Genomic DNA, 19819 nt, shown 5'->3' on the forward strand with positions numbered 1-19819 from the left:
TACCAACCCCTATGCTCCGTATTTTCCGCTGGCTGCCACCACCACAGAAAGCACTTATCTAGGCTGAAACACCCACATTTTGGAGCTGCCTTACTGAATAAAGAAAAAAAGAGACCCTGTTTATATGCAGCTTTATTAACACAATGATTTAAAAAAAAAAATTGTTATTGTTTGCAAACTGATATGTGACACGTATTAATGTCAAAATAACATGCAAAACAGGAACAAAAATGTTTTTTTTTGTGCTAAACATCTGCCTTGAATGACGGGTCACCACTGGCTGCATGCATAGTTCAGTGCGTTGCACAAGTTGTCCTACTGCAATTCCTTATGTGACTCAATATGCTGCAGACCTAAAAAAAATAATAATAATAATATTCAGGACAAATATGCTGCAATCATTCCTCCACAGACTGGTGCCGGGACCAGGGTTTGAGAAAGGCTGGTGTAGGCTAAGGATAATTTTATTGAGACCACACTGGGCGCACTTGATATTGCGCTGATATTGCCCGGCCAGCAGAGAATCAATACTGAGCGGCCTCATTGGGCAGACATGAGATACTATAATAAGCAACTAATTCTCAGACCCTGAGCAATATAACATTTAATTGATTTTCAAATTACACGACCCTCCCCTGGAATACATTTCTAAAATTCTAAACCTTCCCTGACTGAAATTGAAAAAGCATGACCCCTCCCCCATTTTCCTCCGGGTAACTATTGTGTACATTTTGACCTCTCCCTAAACAACCTGAGTGGGGCATCTTCATTTACATGTTATCTTTGGCTCTACCACCAGTGTCTTTTTCCCCAGGCTGGTCTCATGGACTATATCTAACATAGTAAACTAAAATCTGGGACATTCAAATTAGTATGATTTGTTATGTTTGTTATGTTTGCAGCTGTTATGTTTGCAGCAAGCTAGCTGCAAACGAGTGGCTACTATTAGCTAACGCCTCTGTCCCGAAGCAAGCACCAGCTAGCCTTGAGCTAGCCTCGAGCTAGGCCCATATACCAGCTAATTCGAGGGCTACAATTCCTCCTTTGCCAATTGGCCTGGACCCTTTATTGTCGACACGGAGCCCCATCGATCCATCACAACTGGACTGCTGACGTGATCGCCCGATGTGGTCTCAACAGGCTATTCTGTTACGATGTCGTCGAAGAACTATCTACTAGCCCCGGCCCGCTAGCTTTTCTGAACGCTATGTCCCCTGCTAGCCTAGCGTAGTAGTGACTACCGAACTGCACCCTGTCTCACCTATTGCTGCTCTTTTGACCCTATGATCACTCGGCTACACAGCTGATGCCCCCTGATGCCCACACGGTACCTCATTTTATTTACCTTCTCGGCCCCAGCCTCGAACTCAGGTCCTGTATGTACGTAACTGACCCGATCTGCCCATTAATTTCCATTTACCCATTGTTGTCTTAGCTCTCCTGATCAACACCTGTGATTGCTTTATGCCTCTCTCTAATGTCAATATGCCTTGTCTACTGCTGTCTTGGCTAGTTCTTATTATTTTATTTCACTGTAGAGCCCTCAGTCCCGCTCAACATGCATTAGATAGCTCTTTTGTCCCACCCCACACACATGCGGATACCTCACCTGGCTTAACTGGTGCCTCCAGAGACAAAACCTCTCTCATCGTCACTCAACGCCTAGGTTTACCTCCACTGTACTCACATCCTACCATACCATTGTCTGTACATTATGCCCTGAATCTATTTTACCACGCCCAGAAATCTGCTCCTTTTTTTCTCTGTTCCCAACGCACTAGACGACCAGTTCTTATAGCCTTTAGCCGTATCCTACTCCTCCTCTGTTCCTCTGGTGCTATAGAGGTTAACCCAGGCTCTGTAGCCCCCAGTTCCACTCCTATTTCCCAGGCGCTATAATTTGTTGACTTCTGTAACCGTAAAAGCCTTGGTGTCATGCATGTTAACATCAGAAGCCTCCTCCCTAAGTTTGTTTTATTCACTGCTTTAGCACACTCCGCCAACCCTGATGTCCGTGGTCTGAATCCTGGCTGAGGAAGGCCACCAAAAATTCAGAAATTTCCATTCCCAACTACAACATTTCCCGCCAAGACAGAACTGCCAAAGGGGGTGGAGTTGCAATCTACTGCAGAGATAGTCTGCAGAGTTCAGTCATGCTATCCAGGTCTGTGCCCAAACAGTTCAAGCTTCTACTTTTAAAAATCCACCTTTCCAGAAATAAGTCTCTCACTGTTGCTGCTTGCTTGTTATTGTTTTTAATTTTACCTTCATTTATACAGATTTTTTCTCATTGAGATAACATCTCTTTTCCAAGAGAAACCTGGTCCAATAGCAGCAGAGGGAACAACGTTTCAGACAAACACTAACACAACATTAAACAAAACTATAAACACACATACAGTACAACAAAAACATTGTACATGTCACGCTCGTCTAATGAAATAACGGACCAAGGCGCAGCGTACGTAGAGTTCCACATGTTTAATCAAATGAAACTCACAAAAACAACAAAGAAGAATAAACAATACGTGAAGCTCAAGCAGTGCTCACAGAATGGAGGAAGGCTCCTCCCATGGAGCGGGACCGGACGCCGTGCCTGGACTGGGCACCAGCAAAGAGGAAGGCTCCTGCCATGGAGCTGGACTGGACGCCGTGCTCAGACTGGGAACTGGCGCAGAGGAAGGCTCCTGCCCTGGAGCTGGAGGTTCCGGACCGTGGACCGTCTCAGGAGGTTCCCGGACTGTGAAACGTCGTTGGAGGTTCCGGACTGGGGACCGTCACCGGAAGCTCTGGACTGGGGACCGTCACCGGAAGCTCTGGACTGGGGACCGTCGCCAGAAGCTCTGGACTGGGGACCGTCGCCAGAAGCTCTGGACTGGGGACCATCGCCTGAAGCTCTGGACTGGGGACTGTCACCCGAAGCTCTTGACTGGGGACCGTCGCCTGAAGCTCTGGACTGGGGAGACGCACTGGAGGCCTGATGCGTGGGGCCGGCACAGGTGGCACCAGACTGGTGACACGCACTTCGGGGCGAGTGCGGGGAGCAGGCACAGGACGTACCTGACTGGGAAGGCGCACTTGAGGGAGATTGCGAGGAGCAGGCACAGGACATACTGGGCTGTGGAGGTGCACTGAAGACCTGGTGCGTAGAGCTGGCACAGATGGTGCCGGAACGATGACGCACTCCGCACGGTGAGTTCGGGGAGCTAGCATAGGACGTACTGGGCTGTGGAGGCGCACTGGAGACCTGGTGCGTAGAACCGGCACAAATTGTACCGGAACGATGACGCACACTTCAGGGCAAGTATGTGGAAGAAACCTAGGACATACCGGACTGGGGAAGGACACTGGAGGCCAGATGCGTGAAACCGGTGCAGATGACACAAAAGCCTGCCGTGGAAACAGACGACAGGAAAGAAGGGAGGACAGCTGCGACGCCGGGGTTCGCGGCCACAGAGTAAGCCCAAAAGACAGCCAGAATTTGTTTTGGGGGAGGCACACGGGGTGGTCGACAGAGCCGAGAAATGAGCCAGAGACCGTCAGGGTGTCGAAGGAGGAACTCGATGAAAGATTCCGGAGAGAGGTGGTGGTGATGAGAGTGCTGCAGCGTGGGCGTGCTGAGGAGCCTGACACTGGTGTCGCAGCTGTCCTCCCTTCTTTCCTGTCGTCTGTTTCCACGGCAGGCTTTTGTGTCTTGTCAAGACCTCCTCCCAAGTCCAGGCTATTCTCTCCTTGATTTCCTCCAAGGACCAGGATGCCATCTCCTCCCGGGCATGCTGTTTGGTCCTGGTGTGGTGGGATCTTCTGTCACGCTCGTCTAATGAAATAATGGACCAAGGCGCAGCGTACGTAGAGTTATACATGTTTAATCAAATGAAACTCACAAAAACAACAAAGAAGAATAAACAATATGTGAAGCTCAAGCAGTGCTCACAGGCAACTAAACAGAAACAAGATCCCACAAAAATCAGTGGGGAATTGGCTGCCTAAATATGATCCCCAATCAGAGACAACGATAAACAGCTGCTTCTGATTGGAAACCATATCAGGCCATCATAGAAATAATTAACCTAGATAGGAACACCCCCCCAGTCACACCCCGAACTAACCAAAATAGAGAATAACAAGGCTCACTATGGTCAGGGCGTGACAGTACATTAAAAACACAAACATCTTGAATAAAAACAGCTGGCCTAAAAACAATTACACTCTTCTATGATATATACATCGATCAAGTGTTTAAACTCCACCAACGAAATTAGATCATTACATTTTAAAATGTTCATGACAGAACATTATAGACCCCCCTCAGCTGTGCCCTGGACACCATATGTGAATTATTTGCTCCCCATTTATCTTCAGAGTTCGTACTGTTAGGTGACCTAAACTGGGATATGCTTAACACCCACGGCCGTCCTACAATATAAGCTAGATGCCCTCAATCTCACACAAATTATTAAGGAACCTACCAGGTACAACCCTAAATGCGTAAACACGGGCACCCTCATAGATATCATCCTGACCAACCTGCCCTCTAAATACAGCTCTGCTGTCTTCAACTAGGATCTCAGCGATCACTGCCTCATTGCCTGCATCCGTAATGGGTTCGTGGTCAAACGACTACCCCTCATCACTGTCAAATGCTCCCTAAAACACTTCTGCGAGCAGGCTTTTGCTACTCGACCTGGCCTGGGTATCCTGGAAGGATATTGACCTCATTCAGTCAGTAGAGAATGCCTGGTTATTCTTTAAAAGTGCTTTCCTCACCATCTTAAATAAGCATGCCCCATTCAAAAAATGTAGAACCAGGAATAGATATAGCCCTTGGTTCACTCCAGACCTGACTGCCCTTGACCAGCATAAAAACATCCTGTGGCGTACTGCATTAGCAGTGAATAGCCCCCGCGATATGCAACTTTTCAGGGAAGTTAGGAACCAATATACACAGGCAGTTAGGAAAGCAAAGGCTAGCTTTTTCAAACCCGAAATTTGCATCCTGTAGCACAAACTCCGAAAAGTTCTGGGACACTAAAGTCCATGGAGAATAAGAGCACTTCCTCCCAGCTGCCCACTGCACTGAGGCTAGGAAACACTGTCACCACCGATAAATCTACGACAATTGAGAATTTCAAAGAGCATTTTTCTACGGCTGGCCATGCTTTCCACCTGGCTACCCCTACCCCGGTCAACAGCTCTGCACACCCCACAGCAACTTGCCCAAGCCTCCCCCATTTCTCCTTCACCCAAATCCAGATAGCTGATGTTCTTGAAAGAGCCGCAAAATCTGGACCCCTACAAATCATCAGGGTTACACAATCTGGACCCTCTCTTTCTAAAATTAACCGCCACAATTGTTGCAAACCCGATTACTAGCCTGTTTAACATCTTTTTCGTATTGTCTGAGATCCCTAAAGATTGGAAAGCTGCTGAGGTCATCCCCCTCTTCAAAGGGGGAGACACTCTAGACCCAAACTGTTACAGACATATATATATCCTACCCTGCCGTTCTAAAGTCTTCAAAAGCCAAGTTAACAAACAGATCACCGGCCATTTCGAATCCCACCATACCTTCTCCGCTATGCAATCTGGTTTCCGAGCTTGTCATGGGTGCACCTCAGCCACGCTCAAGGTCCTAAACCATATCATAACCGCCATCGATAAATGACAATACTGTGCAGCTGTCTTCATCGATCTGGCCAAGGCTTTTGACTCTGTCAATCACTGCATTCTTATCGACAGACTCAACAGCCTTGGTTTCTCAAATGACTGTCTTGCCTGGTTCACCAACTACTTCTCAGATAGAGTTCAGTGTTTCAAATCGGAGGGCCTGTTGTCCGGTCCTCTGGCAGTCTCTATGGGAGTGCCACAGTGTTCAATTCCCGGGCCGACTCTTTTCTCTGTATACATCAATGATGTCACCCTTGCTGCTGGTGATTCTCTGATCCACCTCTACGCAGACGACACCATTTTGTATTCTTCTCGCCCCTCTTTGGACACTGTGTTAACTAACCTCCAGACGAGCTTCAATGCCATACAACTCTCCTTCTGTGGCCTCCAACTGCTCTTAAATGCAAGTAAAACTAAATGCATGTTCTTCAACCAATCGCTGCCCGCACCTGCCTGCCCGTCTAGCATCACTACTCTGGACAGTTCTGACTTTGAATATTTGGACAACTACAAATACCTAGGTGTCTGGTTAGACTGTAAACTCTCCTTCCAGACTCACATTAAGCATCTCCAATCCAAAATTAAATCTAGAATCAAGTTCCTATTTCGCAACAAAACATCCTTCACTCATGCTGCCAAACATACCCTTGTAAAACTGACTATCCTACCGATCCTTGACTTCGGCGATGTAATTCACAAAATAGCCTCCAACACTCTACTCAGCAAATTGGATGTAGTCTATCACAGTGCCATCCGTTTTGTCACCAAAGCCCCATGTAGCACGCGCTCCAGCAGGTATATTTCACTGGTCATCCCCAAAGCCAACTCCTCATTTGCCGCCTTTCCTTCCAGTTCTCTGCTGCCAATGACTGGAACGAATTACAAAAAACAATCACTGAAGCTGGAGTCTTATATCTCCCTCACAAAGTTTAAGCATCAGCTGTTAGAGCAGCTTACCGATCATTGCACCTGTACACAGCCTTTCTGTAAATAGCCCACCCAACTACCTCATCCCCATATTTTTTTGTTCCTTTGCACCCCAGTATCTCTACTTGCACATTGATCTTCTGCACATCTATCACTCCAGTGTTAATGCTAAATTGTAATTATTTTGCCACTATGGCCTATTTATTGCCCTACCTCCCTAATCTTACTACATTTGCACACACTGTATATAGATTTTTCTATTGTGTTATTGACTGTACATTTGTTTATCCCATGTGTAACTGTGTTGTTTGTGTCGCACTGCTTTGCTTTATCTTGGCTAGGTCGCGGTTGTAAACTTGTTCTCAACTGGCCTACCTGGATAAATAAAGGTGAAATATATTTTTTAGCATGATTACATAGGACAGAGGGTTATTTAAAGGGACATTTCACCCTGCCTCTACCGCTGCGTATAGTCATTACTACACTGAACAAAAGTATAAATGCAACATGCAAAAAAGGGTAGGTGCGTGGATCAGAAAACCAGTCAGTATCTGGTTGGACCAGCATTTGACTCATGCAGCGCGACATCTCCCTTGCATATTGATTGTGTCCTGTGGAATGTTGTCCCACTCCTCTTCAATGGCTGTGCAAAGTTGCTGGGAACTGGAACAAGCTGTCTTACAAGTCGATCCAGAGCATCCCAAACGCGCTCCATTGGTGACATGTCTGATGAGCATGCAGGTCATGGAAGAACTGGGACATTTTCAGCTTCCAGGAATTGTGTTCAGATCCTTGCGACATGGGGCCATGCATTATCATGCTGAAACATGAGGTGATGGCAGTGGATAAATAGCACGACAATGGGCCTCAGGATCTCATCACAGTATCTCTGTGCATTCAAATTGCCATCGATAAAATGCAATTGTGTTCGTTATCCGTAGCTTATTCGTGAAGAGCACACTTCTCCAGTGTGCCAGTGGCAATCGAAGGTGAGCATTTGTCCACTGAAGTCAGTTACGACGCCTAACAGCAGTCAGGTCAAGACCCTGGAAAGGACGACGAGCACGCAGATGAGCTTCCCTGAGAAGGTTTCTGACAGTCCATTGCAGAAATTCTTTGGTTGTGCAAACTTACAGTTTCATCAGCTGTCTGGGTGGCTGGTCTCAGAGGATCCCGCAGGTGAAAAACCCGGATGTGGAGGTCCTGGGATGGCGTGGTTACACGTGGTCTGCGGTTGTGAGGCCAGTTGGATGTACTGCCAAATTCTCTAAAAAAACAGAGGCGGCATATGGTACATTAGATCCAGTTTCAACTGTTCTGCCTTATTATTATTCAACCATGCTGGTCATTTATGAACATTTGAACATCTTGGCCATGTTCTGTTATTTCAACTGTTCTCCACCCATGCTGGTCATTTATGAACATTTTGCCAGTTCTGTTATAATCTCCACCCGAGGACTGGCCACCCCACATAGCCTGGTTCCTCTCTAGGTTTCTTCCTAGGTTTTGGCCTTTCTAGGGAGTTTTTCCTAGCCACCGTGCTTCTACACCTGCATTGCTTGCTGTTTGGGGTTTTAGGCTGGGTTTCTGTACAGCACTTTGAGATATCAGCTGATGTACGAAGGGCTATATAAATACATTTGATTTTATTTGATTAGATTCTCTGGCAATAGCTCTGGTGGACATTCCTGCAGCTAGCATGCCAATTGCACGCTCTTTCAAACATTGAGACATCTGTGGCATTGTGTGTGACAAAACTGCACATTTTAGAGCTGCCTTTTATTGTCCTGAGTGCAAGTGCACCTATGTAATGATCATTCTGTTTAATCAGCTTGAGAGAAATAAGCTTTTGTGTGTATGGAACATTTCTGGGACTTCTATTTCAGCTCAGGAAACATGGGACCAACACTTTACATGTTGCGTTTATATTTTTGTTCAGTATACAGTACCAGTCAAAAGTTTGGAAACACCTACAAATTCAAGTTTTTTATTTTATAAAAAATAGTGAAGACATCAAAACGATGAAATATATATGGAATCATGTAGTAAGTAAAAAAGTGTGAAACAAAGTAGCCAGATTTGCACACTCTTGGCATTCTCTCGACCAGCTTCATGAGGTAGTCACCTGGAATGCTTTTCCAACAGTCTTGAATGAGTTCCCACACAAACCCTCTCAATTGGGTTGAGGTCTGGTGGTTGTGGAGGCCAGGTCATCTGATGCAGCACTCCATCACTCTCCTTCTTGGTCAAACAGCCCTTACACAGCCTGGAGGTGTGTTTTGGGGTCATTGTCATGTTGAAAAACAATGATAGTCCCACTAAGCGCAAACCATATTGGATGGCGTATCTCTGCAGAATGCTGTGGTAGCCATGCTGGTTATGAATTCTAAATAAAACAGAGACAGTGTCACCAGCAAAGCAGCATCACACCTCCTCCTCCATGCTCCACGAGAACCATACATGCAGAGATCATCTGTTCACGTACTCTGCGTCTCACGAATACACAGCGGTTGGAACCAAAAATCTAGATTTTGGACTCATCAGACCAAAGGACAGATTTCCCCCATTGTGTCCATTGCTCATGTTTCTTGGCCCAAGCAAGTCTCTTCTCCTTATTGGTGTCCTTTAGTAGTGTTTTCTTTGCAGCAATTCTACCATGAAGAATCTGATTCACGCAGTCTCCTCAGAATAGTTGATGTTGAGATGTGTCTGTTACTTGAACTCCATGAAGCATTAATTTTGGCTGCAATCTGAGGTGCAATTAATTGCAAATATCCGAGGCTGGTAACTCTAATGAGCTTATCCTCTGCAGCATAGGTAAGGCATAGGCAGCATAGGTAACTCTGGGTCTTCCTTTCTTGTGGGCGGTCCTCATGAAAGCCAGTTTCATCGTAGCGCTTGATGGTTTTTACGACTGCACTTAAAGAAACTTTCAAAGTTCTTATCATTTTCCGCATTGACTGACCTTCATGTCTTAAAGTATGATGGACTGTCGTTTCTCTTTGCTTATTTGAGCTGTTCTTGCCCTAAATGGACTTGGTATTTTACCAAATAGGGCTATCTTCTGTATACCACCCCTACCTTGTCACAATACAACTTACTGGCTCAAACGCATTAAGGAAAGAAATTCCACAAATTAACTTTTAACAAGGCACACCTGTTAATTGAAATGCATTCCAGGTGACTACCTCATGAAGCTGGTTGATATAATGCCAAGAGTGTGCAAAGCTGTCATCAAGGCAAAGGGTATCTACTTTGAAGAATCTCAAATTTAAAAAGCGTAACACTTCTTTTGGTTGCTATATGATTCCATATGTCTTATTTCATAGTTTTGATGTCTTCACTATTATTCTACAATGTAGAAAATAACCCTTGAATGAGTAGCTGTGTCCAAACTCTTAACTGGTACTGTATATTAACAACATTACATTTTTGTCATAAACATCAAAATGATACACACCACAAGCTAGAACGTGCGCATTTTAATTTCAATGGTAGAATCGGGAAGTTTCGTCTTCCTGTGTATTCGTCTGCTCACTGTGAACCACAAAGTCCGCCATTGATAGTGAATTCAGATATCGGCCACTAGGTAGATGGGGCGTGCCCACAAACGTTGATTTAGATGACGTTGTTTACTACGAACGAACAACACACAGAAATCTCAGAATTACTGCTAATTACAAAGAAGCACAAAAAGGAGTTATCTTTCACCGTTGTACCTACCAGAGATTGACCCTGATGCTGCCAGTTGCTTGAGGCTATCAAGAATGATGTTTATGGTGACCAAAGATTATCAAACGTGTTTTGGAGCTGAACTGATAGGGAATCCATTTCGACGTCAGCTGAGAAGTCAACAAAACCTGAATATTCTTGATTAGAGGTAACCTATCATTAGCTAGTTTGTTTAGCCAGCAGATCTGACCCACTTGCTTACTGCTGCACTAGGGTCGGACAGGCTTCCTGTGTAGATAAAGAGACATCGGAGCCATCGTGAGATGTGTCTCAGAAAATGTACCTCGTTCCAGGAATGAAAATTGTCCTATTACTGGTACACTGAGAAGTCTTTTAGCAGTCGTTCAATCATCTCGGTGTAACAGTTAGAATAATGGGACCCGTTCATGAAAATGGCAGTGGCAGGCAGACAGGCATTGAGGCATTCAGTTACTGTTCGATTGAACGTTAGAATGGGCAAAACAAGTGACCTAAGCAACTTTGAGCGTGGTATGATTGTCAGTGGCAGGTGTGCCGGATCCAGTGTCATAGAAATGGCTATTCTCCTGGGACTTTCACACATGACAGTGTCTAGGGTTTACAGAGAATGGTGCGACAAACAAAAAACATCCAGTCAGCAACAGTCCTGTGGGAGAAAACAGCTTGTTGATGAGAGGTTGAAGGAGAATGGCAAGAATTGTGCAAGCTAACAGGAGGGCCACAAACAGACAAATAATTACGCAGTACAACTGTGATGTGCAGAATGGAATCTCGGAACGTACAACTCGTCAATCCTTATCACGGACGCCCACACCGGGTTCCACTCTTATCAGCTAAAAACAAAAAGAAACGACTCCAGTGGGCATGCGATCACCAAAACTGGACAACTGAGGAGAGGAAAAACATCACCTGAAATATGACAGCAAGTTCAGTTTACTTGAGTGGCCTGTGCAGTCCCCAGACCTCAACCCAATAGAGCATCTCTGGGAAGAGATGGAACGGGCTGTTCGCAGCATGAATGTACCGTTGTCCAATTGGCAGCAACTTCGTGATACCATTGCGTCAGCATTGACCAACATCCCTGTGGAACGTTTCCGACACTGTGTAGAATGCCCCGAAGAATTCAGGCTGTTCTAGAGGCAAATGGGGGTCCGACCCAGGACTAGATGGATGTAGCTAACTCACTCTTTGTGTGTTGGTAGCAATGAGTATTGTGTAGAAATAGTCTTCGGTTGGTTATTTGGTTCTCAGCTAGCTAGAAATCTTTCTGCAAATTTGATGACGCTAGCTGACAATATTGAAATTACCATATTAGGTGTGCTAATCTAGCCAGTCTAATAGATATCAATACAATTAGTGGGATGGTTCAATTGTGTGTTGTTTGTGTATTTTGTTGTAGGTGGTATAGAATCTGATTTCACAAGCATGTGCTTCCAACCCCTAGCTCTGCACAAGATGAAGCTCATATTTACAAGCTGAAGGCTAAGATAACTCAATTAACAGTAAGCATGGCTTAAACAAGAATTTGGTAGTTTTTATGGGTTTGTGTTTGCGTTAGGTGTTATAGGTGGTTAGAGGTAGCCTAAGGACCACCTTTCAGACCATGTAATCAATTTAGTCTACCCCTTGTCACTTACCTTTTCTCTTTGTAAAACTCAGGTTATCTGGAATCCTTCCACAGTGCCTTGCTGAAATATACTTCAAACCAGCTGCATTTTGGGTACGCAAGCATGATGGAACCGGACACACCTTGCAGTTCTGAAACCAGCACGGGACACTGAAAGCTTTAACATCCCCACTGACTATTAAAACCTTCCCTAACCAGAAACCGTGGATTGATGGCAGCATTCACGCAAAACTGAAAGCGTGAACCACCGCATTTAATTATAGCAAGGTGACTAGAAACATGACCGAATACAAACAGTGTAGTTATTCCCTCCACAAGGCAATCAAAAAAGCAAAGCATCAGTATAGAGACAAAGTAGTCGCAATTCAACGGCTCAAACACGAGACGTATGTGGCAGGCACTACAGACAATCACAAATTACAAAAAGAAAACCAGCCCCGTCGCAGACATTGACGTCTTACTCCCAGACAAATTAAACAACTTCTTTGCACGCTTTGAGGACAATACAGTGCCACCGACACGGCCTGCTACCAAAGGCTGTGGGCACTCCTTCTCCGTGGCCGACGTGAGTAAAACATTTTAACGTGTTATAACCCTTGCAAGGCTCCCGGCCCAAACGGCATCCCTAGCCGCGTCCTCAGAGCATGCGAAGACCAGCTGGCTGGTGTGTTTACGGACATATTCAATCAATCCCTATCCCAGTCTGCTGTCCCCAAATGCTTCAAGATGGCCACCATTGTTCCTGTTCCCAAGATATCTAAGGTAACTGAACTAAATGACTATCGCCCCGTAGCACTCACTTCTGTCATCATGAAGTGCTTTGAGAGACTAGTCAAGGATCATATCACCTCCACCCTATCTGATACCCTAGACCCACTCCAATTTGCTTACCGCCCCAATAGGTCCACAGACGATGCAATCGCCATAACACTGCCCTTTCCCATCTGGACAAGAGGAATACCTATGTAAGAATGCTGTTCATTGACTACAGCTCAGAATTCAACGCCATAGTACCCTCCAAACTCATCATTAAGCTTGAGACCCTGGGTCTCGACCCCGCCCTGTGCAACTGGGTCCTGGACTTTCTGATGGGCCGCCCCCAGGTGGTGAGGGTAGGAAACACCATCTCCACCCCGCTGATCCTTAACACTGGGGCCCCACAAGGGTGCGTTCTCAGCCCTCTCCTGTACTCCCTATTCAGGTAGGCTTGATTACCAACAACGACAAGACAACCTACAGGGAGGAGGTGAGGGACCTCAGAGTGTGGTGTCAGGAAATCAACCTCTCACTCAACAAAACAAAGGAGCATACTGTCGGGCTGTATCACCGCCTGGTACGGAAACTGCACCACCTTCAACCGCAAGGCTCTCCAGAGGGTAGTGCGGTCTGCACAACGCATCACCAGGGGCAAACTACCTGCACTCAAGGACAACTACAGCACCCGAGGCCGAAAAGATCAACAACAACCAAAGCAACTGCCTATTTACCCCGCTATCATCCAGAAGGCGAGGTCAGTACAGGTGCATCAAAGCTGGGACCAAGAGCCTGAAAAACAGCTTCTATCTCAAGGCCATCAGACTGTTAAAACAGCCATCACAAACATAGAGGCTGCTTCCAAAATACAGACTCAAATCACAAACCACTTTAAATGGATTTAATAAAGGTATCACGAGTCACTTTAAATAATGCCACTTAAATACTGTTTACATATCCTACATTACTCATCTCATATGTATATACTTGTAATAATGGCCCTGTGTGTCAGGAAGCAGGTGAAACATTTAATAAAACAACAAAACCAGTAACGAGACAATTCCATAAAGCTACACGCTGGTAAACAAGAACAATACCAACTAGTGAGAAAACATAAGGGAGTGACATGTAAAGGGGAGGAAATGAAGAAGGTAATGAAGTCCAGGTGTGAATCATAATGATTAACAGTGTGACGACCCTCCCACTCTGTCTGCCGTATTCTGTCTTTGTTCTTGTTTCCTTATTAGGATGCCGGTGGGCGGAGTTGAGAGGGTCGTCAGCTACATGGGAAACACCTGGGCCAGGTGTCTCCCAGGATAAATAGACCTCTTCCACATTCATGGAAGAGACTCTTTCCATGCAGACACCTTTGTAGATTGTGTTGTGGTTCTTGGTGGCCTTTTGTTTGTTTGCTTTGGCACCTTTCAACACCCTGCATTATAACATTCATGCATGCAAAACACTCACTTACACTACTGATTACACACACCATTGTATATTATACTTAGTTGCTTTAGTTAATAAATATATATTTTGCTACTCCTTATCTCCACGTTGTCTCCCTTTGTTACGGGCTTTGAGGTTCGTGACAAGTGGGGGCTTCCGTGACAACTATTGGTTTGGGAGACCGTGGAGGTAATGTTTGGTGAATAGGTGTTTGAGTGTGATCGGTATTAATTGCCAGGTTTGGTTTGGCTAGTATTCTGGCGACCTTGCCTAGCCTGGAAAAACTTGTTCTACTCTCTGAGGGAAGGAGTCTGAGGAGAAGATGTGACAATACTGTAGATATTTTATACCATCCATTGCATTTTGACTATGTTTCAATTTTGGACATGTTGGGCATGGTTAAATGCATTTTTGTGTGGTGTCATATATTTGTCTCGGGGCATATGGCTTGAGGAAGAATGGGGAAACTCCCAAAAATACAGGTGTGCCAAGACTAGGGTTGAGTTATCATTTTGGGGAACCAAGAAGACTTGAGTGCTGGGTGATTGCTTTCCTGGTTGTGGTCTGATGACAAGAGGGGTTGACTGATTAAAGACTATGGTGTGAATACAAGTTCATTCGTAAATGTGATATATATAAGAACAGCTTTTTTATAAATGAGCAAATTAAAATTCTGTTTTTGCTTTGACGTTATGAATCGTTGGTGACTATGAATCGTTTAGATTGAATGGGGGGAAGTGACTATGACTATACTTTCCGACGGCACTGTAGCTAGCTAGTAAAATGATTTACAGTTGCTGATGTTTCACGTTTGCTGACAATTTAAAAACGCAAGGCTTGGCGCATAGCAAATTAGCAGGCACTAGGCTAACTAGCTAGCCATCTCCAGTCATGAGCTGATGTTTGCTGTTTGGCATTCTCTCAGCTGTTTAGATAGCTAGTTAGCGAGACAAGCTACCTAAGTTAGCAAACAGAAAAATAATTATATTTTAGATTCAAAGTAGCCACTCTTTGCCTTGATGACAGCTTTGCACTCTTGGCATTCTCTCAACCAGCTTCACCTGGAATGCTTTTCCAACAGTCTTGAATGAGTTCCCACATATGCTGAGCACTTGTTGGCTGCTTTTTCTTCATTCTGCGGTCCAACTCAACCAAAATCATCTCAAATGGGTTGAGGTCGGGTGATTGTGGATGCCAAGTCATCTGATGCAGCACTTCATCACTCTCCTTCTTAGTCAAATATTCCTTACGAAAGCCAAGTCAACAAACAGGTCACTGACCATCTCGAATCCCACCGTACCCTCTCCGCTGTGCAATCTGGTTTCCGAGCCGGTCACGGGTGCACCTCAGCCACGCTCAAGGTACTAAACGATATCATAACCACCATCGATAAAAGACAGTACTGTGCAGCCGTCTTCATCGACCTTGCCAAGGCTTTCGACTCGGTCAATCACCATATTCTTATCGGCAGACTCAGTAGCCTCGGTTTTTCGGATGACTGCCTTGCCTGGTTCACCAATTACTTTGCAGACAGAGTTCAGTGTGTCAAATCGGAGGGCATGCTGTCCGGTCCTCTGGCAGTCTCTATGGGGGTGCCACAGGGTTCAATCCTCGGGCCGACTCTTTTTTTCTGTATATATCAATGATGTTGCTCTTGCTGCGGGCGATTCCCTGATCCACCTCTACGCAGACAACACCATTCTATATACTTCCGGCCCGTCCTTGGACACTGTGCTATCTAACCTCCAAACGAGCTTCAATGCCATACAACACTCCTTCCGTGGCCTCCAACTGCTCTTAAACGCTAGTAAAACCAAATGCATGCTTTTCAACCGTTCGCTGCCTGCACCCGCACGCCTGACCAGCATCACCACCCTGGATGGTTCCAACCTTGAATATGTGGACATCTATAAGTACCTAGGTGTCTGGCTAGACTGTAAACTCTCCTTCCAGACTCATATCAAACATCTCCAATCGAAAATCAAATCAAGAGTCTGCTTTCTATTCCGCAACAAAGCCTCCTTCACCGCCAAACTTACCCTAGTAAAACTGACTATCCTACCGATCCTCGACTTCGGCGATGTCATCTACAAAATTGCTTCCAACACTCTACTCAGCAAACTGGATGCAGTTTATCACAGTGCCATCCGTTTTTTGTCACTAAAGCACCTTATACCACCCACCACTGCGACTTGTATGCTCTTGTCGGCTGGCCCTCGCTACATATTTGTCGCCAGACCCACTGGCTCCAGGTCATCTACAAGTCCATGCTAGGTAAAGCTCCGCCTTATCTCAGTTCACTGGTCACGATGGCAACACCCATCCGTAGCACGCGCTCCAGCAGGTGTATCTCACTGATCATCCCTAAAGCCAACACCTCATTTGGCCGCCTTTTGTTCCAGTTCTCTGCTGCCTGTGACTGGAACGAATTGCAAAAATCGCTGAAGTTGGAGACTTTTATCTCCCTCACCAACTTCAAACATCTGCTATCTGAGCAGCTAACCGATCGCTGCAGCTGTACATAGTCTATCGGCAAATAGCCCACCCATTTTTACCTACCTCATCCCCATACTGTTATTTATTTACTTTTCTGCTCTTTTGCACACCAATATCTCTACCTGTACATGACCATCTGATAATTTATCACTCCAGTGTTAATCTGCAAAATTGTGATTATTCGCCTACCTCATGCCTTTTGCACACAATGTATATAGACTCCCCTTTTTTTCCCTACTGTGTTATTGACTTGTTAATTGTTTACTCCATGTGTAACTCTGTGTTGTCTGTTCACACTGCTATGCTTTATCTTGGCCAGGTCGCAGTTGCAAATGAGAACTTGTTCTCAACTAGCCTACCTGGTTAAATAAAGGTGAAATAATTTTTTTTTTTTTAATTACACAGCCTGAAGGTGTGTTGGGTCATTGCCCGTTGAAAAACAAATGATTGTCCCACGAATCGCAAACCAGATGGGATGACATATCGCTGCAGAATACTGTGGTAGCCATGCTGGTTAACTGTGCCTTGAATTCTAAATAAATCAGTGTCACCAGCAAAGCACCTCCACACGATCACACCAGACATGCAGAGATCATCCGTTCACCTACTCTGCATCTCACAAAGACACGACAGTTGGAACCAAAAACCTCAAATTTGGACTTATCAGACCACGACAGATTTCCACCGGTCTAATGTCCATTGCTCGTGTTTCTTGGCCCAAGCAAGTCTCTTCTTCTTGTTGGTGTCCTTTAGTAGTGGTTTCTTTGCAGCAATTCGACCATGAAGGCTTGATTCACGCAGTCTCCTCTGAACAGTTGATGTTGACATGTGTCTGTTACTTGAGCTATGTGAAGCATGTATTTGGGCTGCAATTAATGAGGCTAGTAACACTAAATGAACTTATCCTCTGCAGCAGGAGTAACTCTGGGTCTTCCTTTCCTGTGGCGGTCCTTGTGAGAGCCAGTTTCATCATAGCGCTTGATGGTTTTTTACGACTGCACTTAAAGAAACCTTTAAAGTTCTTGACATTTTCCACATTGACTGACCTTCATGTCTTAAAGTAATGATGGACTGTCATTTCTCTTTGCTTATTTGAGCTGTTGTTGCCTTAAATGGACTTGGTATTTTACCAAATAGGGCTATCTTCTGTATACCACCCCTACCTTGTCACAACACAACTGATTGGCTCAAACGCATTAAGGAAAGAAATTCCACAAATGAACTTTTAACAAGGCACACCTGTTAATTGAAATGCATTCCAGGTGACTACCTCATGAAGCTGGTTGAGAGAAAGCCAAGAGTATGCAAAACTGACAAGGCAAAGGGTGGCTACTTTGAAGAATCTCAAATATAAAATATATTTTGATTTGTTTAACCCTTTTTTAGTTACTACATGATTCCATGTGTGTTATTTCATAGTTTTGATGTCTTCATTGTTATTCTACAATGTAGAAAATAATGAAAAATAAAGAAAAACACTTGAACAAGTCAGTGTCTCCAAACTTTCGACTGGTACTGTATACATTTTATTAAGCACAACGTGACTGCAACAGACAGGTTGGAATGTCTGACTGAAATACAGGACAAATCTACCTTTTTTTCAACGTTTGTGTTATTTGAATTTGTTGATAAAATGCGGGATATAGTTGTTTGGTTTCAGGACGCGGGTCAAATGGCCAAAATGTGGAACTGTACCGCCAAATCCGGATCATGTACACTATATATACACAAAAGTATGTGGACGCCCATTCAAACTATTTCAGACACACCCGTGGCTGACAGGTGTATATAACAGTCATGCAATGTCCATAGACAAACACTGGCAGTATAATGGCCTTACTGAAGAGCTCAGTGACTTTCAACATGACACCGTCATAGGATGCCATCTTTCCAACAAGTCAGTTCAGTCAAATTTCTGCCCTGGTCAACTCTAAGTGCTGTTGTGGTGGAAACGAACGCAAAGTGGTTGCTCACAGAATGGGACCACCGAGTGCTGAAGTGTGTAGCAGGTAAAAATGGTCTGTCCTCGGTTGCAACACTCACTACTTAGTTCCAAACTGCCTCTGGAAGCAATGTCAGCACAATAACTGTTTGTCGGGAGCTTCATGAAATGGGTTTCCATGGCCGAGCAGCCGCACACAAGCCTAAGATCACCATGTGCAATGCCAATAGTCACCTGGAGTGGTGTAAAGCTTGCCGCCATTGGACTCTGGAGCAGTGGAAACAAGATCTCTGGAGTGATGAATCACACTTCACCATCTGACAGTCCGACCGACAAATCTGGGTTTGGCGGATGCCAGGAGAACACTACCTGCCCCAATAAATAGTGCCAACGGTAAAGTTTGGTGGAGGAGGAATAATGGCCTGGGGCTGTTTTTCATGGTTTGGACTAGGCCCCTTAGTTCCAGCGAAGGGAAATCTTAGCACTACAGCATTCAATGACATTCTAGACGATTCTGTGCTTCCAACTTTGTAGCAATAATTTGGGGAAGGACCTTTCCAGTTTCAGCATGACATTGTCCCGGTGTACAAAGCAAGGTTCATACAGAAATGTTTTGTTGAGATCGGTGTGCACAGAGCCCTGACCTCAACCCCATCGAAACACCTTTGGGATTAATTGGAATGCTGACTGCAAGCTAGGCCTATTATCCCAACATCAATGACCGACCTCACTGCTCTTGTGGTTGAATGGAAGCAAGTCCCTGCAGCAATGTTCCAACATCTAGTGGAACGCCTTCCCAGAAGAGCAGAGGCTGTTATAGCAGCAAAGGGAGACCAACTCCATGTTAATGCCTATGATTTTGGAATGTTGATGTTCAACGAGCAGGTGTCCACATACTTTTGGTCGTGTAGTGTTTACGTCATCATAGTTCAAGCCCCCTGTTATTTTCTTGACAAGTTCTCATACATTTGGGAGGGGATACTGACTGTCCTTTTGCCTGACGACTCAAACAGAATTCTTTCGCTGCTCTTTGTGGCGTAGTGGTTGGCCAGAGCAAGGCGTTTGGGTAGCAGGCAAACTGTACTACTGTTCTTGCCGTGGATAAACCATGATCAGAGAATAAATGGAGCAAGCGTGACCCCTGCTGTTCAAATACAGTAATTTAAAGAAAGCGGTACCACAAGCTGCTGGTTATATGGTGTGGATTATCATTTGCTGACTGTCTTGTCTGAGTACACATTGCTACAGAC

Source organism: Oncorhynchus nerka, linkage group LG6 (genome assembly GCF_034236695.1).
Source record: "Oncorhynchus nerka isolate Pitt River linkage group LG6, Oner_Uvic_2.0, whole genome shotgun sequence".
NCBI lineage: Eukaryota > Metazoa > Chordata > Actinopteri > Salmoniformes > Salmonidae > Oncorhynchus > Oncorhynchus nerka.